This window comes from Tympanuchus pallidicinctus, unplaced genomic scaffold (genome assembly GCF_026119805.1).
Source record: "Tympanuchus pallidicinctus isolate F22 unplaced genomic scaffold, pur_lepc_1.0 scaffold14, whole genome shotgun sequence".
In the NCBI taxonomy this organism is placed as follows: Eukaryota; Metazoa; Chordata; class Aves; order Galliformes; family Phasianidae; genus Tympanuchus; species Tympanuchus pallidicinctus.
In genome coordinates, this window is record NW_026294659.1 from 17,608,040 (window position 1) to 17,616,002 (window position 7,963).

Below are 7,963 nucleotides of genomic sequence, written 5' to 3' on the forward strand. Positions count from 1 at the left end.
CCGCACACGCACACACCCCGCCCGCCCATTGGCCGCCGCGCTCCCCGCCGCCGCGCAGACGCCCACAGAGGCACGCAGTGCGCTTGCGCCGCAGCGCCCCGCCCGCTCGGTGAGTGACGTGAGTGGTGATGCCGTTCCAGTGGGGAAACGTTAGGCTGGCGTTTCCTTGAGGTGCCGGCCTTGGGGCGGCTTTGCTGGTAAAAGTTACTCACTGAGCGTGTGCCGTGTGGGCTGAAGCACTGCTTGGCAGGGACAGGGCCTGTTGTCTGTTGGAAGCGACATGCAGCACAGCGTGTCTACCTGAGCCGTGCCACACGGCAGGAAAGATGGGGCCGTAGCATAGGACTGTAACATTGTTCAGGTGGGAGAAGACCTTAAAGATCATCAAGTCATAATATCACAGAATGGTTTGGGCTGGAAGGAAGCTCAAAGCCTCCACCCCAACCCGTGCCATTGCCCCCCTGCGGCTGCCCCCCACCAGCTCTGCTGCCCAGTGCCCCATCCAACCTGGCCTTGAGCACCTCCAGGAATGGGGCACCACAGTTTCTCTGGGCAGCTGTGCCAGTGCCTCACGACCCTCTGAGGAAAGGATTTCTAACATCCACTCTAGATTTCTTTTTGTTTAAAGCTATTCCCCCTGGTCCACGTCTACTACACTGTGTAAAAAGTCCATCTCAGTCCTGTTTATAAGCTCACTTCAAGTACTGGAAGGCCACAATGAGGTCTCTTCAGAGTCTTCTTCAGGTTGAACGAGCCCAGCTCCCTCAGCCTGTCTTCACAGGAGAGGTGTTTCTGCTCTCTGATCATATTTGTGCCCTCCTATGCGCCCACTCCAGCAAGTCCACATCCTTCTTGTGCTGGGGGTCCCAAGCCTGGACACAACCATCAGTCCAATCATCAGTCTGCTGAATCCTGTCACCAAACCATGTTTGTAAGTGACACCTCCACATGTTCTTAAACATCTTGAAGAACAGGGACTGCACCACTGCCCCAAGCAGGATGGTAGTGGGAGTGGAGTGTGTGGGTAAGCAAGGTGTGAGGAGATGGCTTTCAGCTAGCAACAGGCAAGGGAGAATAGCATGGAGTTGGCATTGAGGTAGTAGCCCTGTTGAAAGGTGGAAGGGAGCTCCATCACAGCGTGAATGCAGCTTTTGGGTCCCAATGAGTGTTTTTGCGTGGTGCTGTCTGCATGTGAACGTTCAGTCTAAGGTAACTTCAGAGGTGTCTTAGGAGCTGCTGTCAAGGACTGGAGGGTTTTCAGGATTTCCTGGAGATGTTTGCCTCAATCTCCAGAACAACTCAAAAAGACCTACCTGCTACTCTTGGTTCTAAAAAGTGGCCTGAGGGCAGCTTGTTCTCCTCATTATCATCCGGACAAAAAAATGCAAAGTCCAATAAAGGACAAATGGAAAGAACTCAGCTCCATTGTATATTAAAAGGAAAACAAAAAAAAATCTGTTTGCCATATGGGAGAGGGATAAACTCCATCTGTCTGCTCACGGAACACAATTAAGGCAACTTCCTTCTGGAAACTGCATGTCCCAAATAGAACTTTAATGATGGGGAGGCTGAAAGATGCACTGTCAGTAATACTGACTAATAGGAATGTCATTATTACAAAATGTTAACAAAGTATAACAATTTTGTTTACATAGGAATCATAGAATTACACTTTTACATCATAGAAATTTGTTTGTTTGTTTGTTTTTAAATTGGTGCTGATCTCCTCTCTGAGGTGACAGGCCATATAACTTGAGGGAGCAGTACAAAGCTGCATCACGGGAGGTGGGTCAGATTGGGTGTTAGGGAAAGATTCTTTATCAGACAGTGACTGAGAACTGGAACAGGCTTCCCAGGACAGTGGTCATTACACCCAGCTTACTAGAGATCAAAAAGCATCTGGACAACAGTCTCAAACATAGATCTGATTTTTGGGTGGTCCTGTGTGAAGCCAGGAGTTGGATTCTCTGATCCTTACGGATCTCTACAACTTGAGATTCTATGATTCTATGCAAAAAAAAAAAAAAAAAAAAAGAACAGACACTCTGTCTGTCCTGCCCTGTGTTTATGTGTCCTATAGCTTCTACAAGCTCCTTTTTCAAAGGGTACTCTATACTTTTAGCCTTCTTGAGAATTTTGAGGCAAAGTTCTTTCAGATATTACCTTACTCCTATACGTATTTATACTCAATTTCTGGAGTTACCATGAGAGTGATCATTAAATTCTTCTTTATTTCCAGTGCTAAACTAGCTAGAACTCACAAAGATGTGTGACTGGTTCCAGACCCCACCCTGTGAACTGAGGAGAACTTGAACACCAAACTGTTTCTTTTCTGCTACAACCTAGAAAGGAATTTTTCAGTGTCTTTCTTCAATGGTCATTAAAACTGATAACAGACAGGAAGTCCCTGCTCTTTATTGATTCATTGGTTTTTTTGTTGTTAGCTTAAGAGTGGATTCTCAACGGCACATTTTTTTTTAGGTGGGGAGTGGCTGCATTTCACTGGCAGGTTTCGTGTTTCCTTGTATACTTTCTCTAAGTCTTTTAGCTCCTATTTTGAAAGGTGTATTTCGTTAGGGTTTGTTTTTTCTCTCCATTTCTTTAGGAGAAATATTCCCCACCATCCGATTAAAAACGACAACCTGAAGCATTGTAAAATAGATCTGCAACTACACCTGGAATAGCAGTTTCAGCTTGTTTATTGAAGGGTTCCCGATTACTCCAGCCCCTGAAGAATAGCAATATTTACGTTGTAAGCTCTGCATGCAGGTGCAGATGTCTGTGAAATAAAAGCTGCCTTTTCCTCGATGGACAGCCTTTGAGATAGATGTTAACACCTCGTCTAGATTTGCACCAGGTAGAAGTCAGTTTGTCTTTTTGCTATGCCTGCTGTAGGCACATAAACTTTAACCACACTCCAAAGCGACACGCCTTTCATTTTACTTTTACTTGTTCCTGGATTCTTTAAGAGTGTTTAATGTGGGCCAGGTAATAGTTGTCATCTGTAACTGATAACCATGCAGAACAAATAAAAGCAACACGAATAAACAATCTACTGTATTGTCTGTATGTGAGATTTAGTCAAGCAGTGCTTTCTCTGAAAGGCCTACAGCAAACAGAACTATGTACCTGGATGAACATCCATGCCAGTGGCCAGATTTTCATTATAAAATAGCATAAGCAATTTATTGGCAGAATCTTTAAGAACAGCTATTTTATCATTATATCCAAATAGTGTATTTACGCTTGAGATGTACTACGAGTTCTTACATTTTAAGTAATGATGCTTTCTGAATCTAAGCTTTTCTAGTTGTTCTTAATGCTTTCTATGACTTGCAGTTCTCACGCCCTTGCACATGTTGATAACGCCCAGTCCCCAAGTGCTCAGACACAAAACAAGCAGCTTTAAAAACTGTTTAGAACTCTTACTTTGGCTTGAAGATTGGCTACCGAACCTTGGACCGCACCCACCAAGAAGGGATCTTCATCTCTTGTTCCCAGTGCTAAGGATGATGCAATGCTGAGTTCCCACACAATAGAAAAAGAAATGATGGTGTAACAGCTTGTTTCTCACTCACAGTCACACAGAAGAATTGAATTAATACTTTCCTTACTGAAATTAGACACAACTGGAAAAAAAAAAAAAAAAATCCTTTTCTTTTTTCCTAAAAAGGAGAAGTAAAACCAACAAAAAGGAGATCTGGGAAGTAAGCTGACAAAATAAGGAAGTGTATCTTCCTGCAGATTAATAATGAATATTTTAAAGATTAAACACTGTATAAATTGAAATTACAAATGCTCACAGGATTAGTGAGCATGAGAAGGAGTAAGAATAAAAGAATATAATTAAAAGAAAATTAAGAAGAATGTGCCTTTTTCTGACACATTTAAGACATGAAAAAGCATGACTATTGCTATCTTTTTGCTTGTGTCACTAATTGCATCAGACACACTGAGCGCACCAGTCTCAGCTCTTGCTACTTTGTGGCTAGGTTTCACTGAGCTCTGCCTTGTCTTTGTAGAGTAACAGCCCAGGTGGATGAAAGTGATGTAATTCACAGAGTCAGGTTTTGGGTCAAACAGGCACAGCTTAAAACATGAGGCTCTGGGCAGCCAGGTCTAGTATTAGATATGGAGGTCGGCAGCCCTACATGCGGCAAGGGGTTTGGAGCTTGATGATCCTTGGTGTCTCTTCCAATCCAAGCCATTATATGATTCTGTGATTCTATCTTTAATATGTGTTTGACTTTTTCTGCAGTTGCCCTCAGTTCCTATGATGAAGCTAGTTTCATACCACTGAATCTTGGCTAATAAATTTTCGTTTGATTGCAACACATCCCAACGCAAAAGGTGAGACTCATTCCACCTGTCTTTATTCACCAGCTGTGTAGTATAAGCAATTTATTTACATTCCTGCACAGTTCATGAAACCAGATAGGCATCTCTGCAGGGTAATTTTCCCCTTCCTATGGTAGGTGTCTGAGAGTGGGGTGATGAAACTCCTTTTGGAGTTTTGCTTGGATCGCTTATCGCTTACCTGTCTGCACTGGGAACAGAGATAACTGGATTAGGTTTGGTGGATAACCCTCAGAGGACTGCGGGTTACTTGAATCTGCATCTTGATCCACACTTCTGCTGGATGCTGGGATCAGAATGTGTTAAAGGCATTGGCAAAAGCCTTTCACTGAGAAATGTAAATGCTAAGGGCTCATCTCCTGCTTTTCGTGTCCAGTTCTTTCTGGCTGAGCATGACGCTTGGTGTCAGAAGCGGGTTTCTGTCTCTGTCCCCATAGTTGCACTGTGGTGGAGTGGGGAGGCATATACAACAAACCCAGCATTTCTAGTCGTGAGCCAAATGAGCAAACAGACCACCACAGTAAATCAGGTGTAGTGAACTCGTCCCAGATACACTACTTCTCCATGCATGGACTGAATGCACTGTACAGCACATGGAGCAGGTCCAATGCTTTTCTGGAAGCACTCACCGCAGTGTCGTAAGTACTGAAACAAATGGATGCATGCGCAGCATTCCGGCATCTCCAGCAGCATATTTTCCATGCATGCATGCAGCAGCTGTGCTGCACATGTGCACGGCAGGCATGCGTGGTGGCAGGTGGAGAGGGAACAGTTTGCATCTGGGACTGGCCCGGCCCCACCACAGTGTCAGTGCCAGTGTCCCTCAGGGGGACCTGCAGGAGGCTGGTGCCATGGCTGGAGGCAGGGGCACACATCTGCATCCAGTATGGCAGAAGCCATGCAGAACACCATGGCATTTGCATTCTGCTAACTGCAGCCCAAACCACTCCCTCCTGTCAGCTTGCAAACACAAAAGCTATATTTTAATCTACCCTTAGACTACATTTCCTATCTGAAAATCTAGCTATCGAGTAGCTAAGTAATGTATTTAAGTAAGGAAACCCCAGGGCTGTGTCAACATGTATAGGCTGTATGAATATCTGCCTCACACTTTAAAACTATTTTTAAAATCATTAAATAAATTCTTCTAAAAGGCCTTAGAAGACTTTCTACATTTTCTCACCAGTACATAAGCAGCCAAGTGAATTTCTTTCCATACTGTCTTTTGCTGTGTGTGTGGGGTACTGTTCTAATTCTTTAAAACACACATGCTTATTTTTCATGGTTTCTTGCTTACAAAAGTCTTTTGTTCATTCTGGGAAAGCGTACTGTTACTCACAGGAAAATATTTTTAAATCCCCCGTTTATAAAAAAGAAAGAGGAAAAATGCTTTTCATCTGGAAGTAAATCATACTCTAGTGGACTGTACTTTAAAAATGCAACTATAAATGTGATTATCTCACAGTTGATTTGGTCCAAATTCTCATCAAAGCTTCTTAAAGTGAAAATCGCCCTCTCAGTTAAAAGCTGATTTTTATTTTTTTTTTTTTTTTTCAGATAATGTTTTTAAAAACAGCAACTTTAAACAAAATAGTAACATTTCCATGGGGGGAAAAAAAAATAGGGTTCTATTTGTTTGTTTTGATTGAAAAGATCAACTTTGTGTGTGTGTATGTGTTATAAAACACACGTAAGCAATGGCAAAAGAAGATGGGAAACATGTTAAAGTTTCTAGCTGAGGAGCATCAGAGGGATGCTGGGATGGTCTGAGGGAGGTGTATGAGGAGCCCAGCAGCTGAGAACTGCTAAAGGAGACCCATCCAAGTGCTGAGCTTGAAAGAGGACAACTGATTTATTCATGAAAAAATAGATTCGCTTTCTCGGAAACTTGGAGAACAACTGTTAGTGGCTTTAATTTTGTCTGAGAGAAATTGTTGGCCTGAGGCATCTGAGAAGAGACCAGAAATGTTCAGGAGGTGAGACGAAATGACTGCAGTCAGACTGCCCATGTCACACATTGTCACACAGAGGCTCTTTTGAAGTTTGGGAGGAAACTTTGGTGTTTGTGGGAAAGGCAGTGTATGTTGTCTAGAGCTTGATGAGCATTCTCAAGTAATGCTGTGGCATAGCAGCTGTGTGGATTTTAAATGAATTAGTTCAGTGAAGTAGAAGAAATAAAACAAAGTTTGAAACCTGCAGAAGCTGTTTTCAGCCAGATGCGGATCTGCAGACGGTTTTGTGGAAGTGCTGAGTATTTGGGAAGGTGTAGGGAGACCAGGTGAAACACCTCATACCGGGGTGCCCTTTCACAAACCATATACATGACACACTCCATCTTTTTGGTTTTCCCTTCTCCTATGACCTCATGCTGGGTGAGAGAGCCATCATCTCAAAAAATGCCCTCAGTGGCCCTGAGAGAAAAGAAGAAAGAAGAGCCCATGTGTTTTCTTTAACACATAATATAGTCTATTGATAGTCTCAATTAGCAACCTGAATGGCTCCTTGGTTTGGAGGGGCCCAGAGCTGGTAGATCATCCTGTCATATGTGTCTGGCTTGGGACACTGTTGTAGCTCTTGCTCAAAGCTGCTCTGACTACACAGTCTGCTCGTTAGTGCTAAGTTATCAGGGATATCTGGAGTACTGATTTGTTGCTCTTTCAGTAAAATGCAAAATATCTTCCCTGGATTAAAGCCTAAGAAACATTCACTATATCCATGGAAGGAGGTACGCTGAGTGCTCTTAAAGAAATAAAAGTATTTGTGGGTGAGACTCTGGAAGGTAGGGAAAAAAAAACGGCTTCTCTCTCAAACACATGCAGATTCAAAAGATCTCCACAATACTTGAAACATTAAAACTTTGGACCAATTCCCTAAGAACTGTAGTCATACCCCTGAGAGGAGAAGGATGTTGAGTCATAGTGAAGAAAGGAAAGAAAAGCGGAATGTTTTTTCTATTACAGACGCAACCAAGACAGACAGATGAACAACAAAAACACTGGTTAAGTGATTCAGAAGGGTAGGTTTTCTGGAATTAGCCAGAAACATCTCAAGGACTCTGAAGAAAAAATGGAAATGAATTGTCATTCCAATTTATCTGAGCATATGTGCCTTTGGACTCTAATGGCTGGAGAAGGATTCATTTTTAAATGATTTGATGGAAAGCTTGTGAAGGACTCACACTTCAGCTATCATAAATATGTCCGTAGCAGAACAGTGAATGATAATATTACATTTTGCTTTTGGAGTATCTGACAGTGGCAAAAAGACTAGAAAGTGTATGATCCTTTGTAGTATGGCATAACATTACCTTTTAATAAAATAACTAAGTAAGCCGCTGCTTTGCTTAAATAAGTTCTCCATTATAATCACCCAGTTTGCTTTTGTTACGCAGAAGGATTGCAAAAGTGAGTGATTTATTTGAAGGCTTGGTTAAGACTGGAAAGCCTACAAAAATTAGGAAAGGACATCATACATTCAAATATTTGGCTAGGTTTTAATTTCACAGCATGGTGTTGTTGTTGTAACCTACTGCTTCTATATTGATCATAGACTTACCTGCCAGGAAAAGAATTTGACTGTTCAATTGTACTAATTGCTATTACTGTTA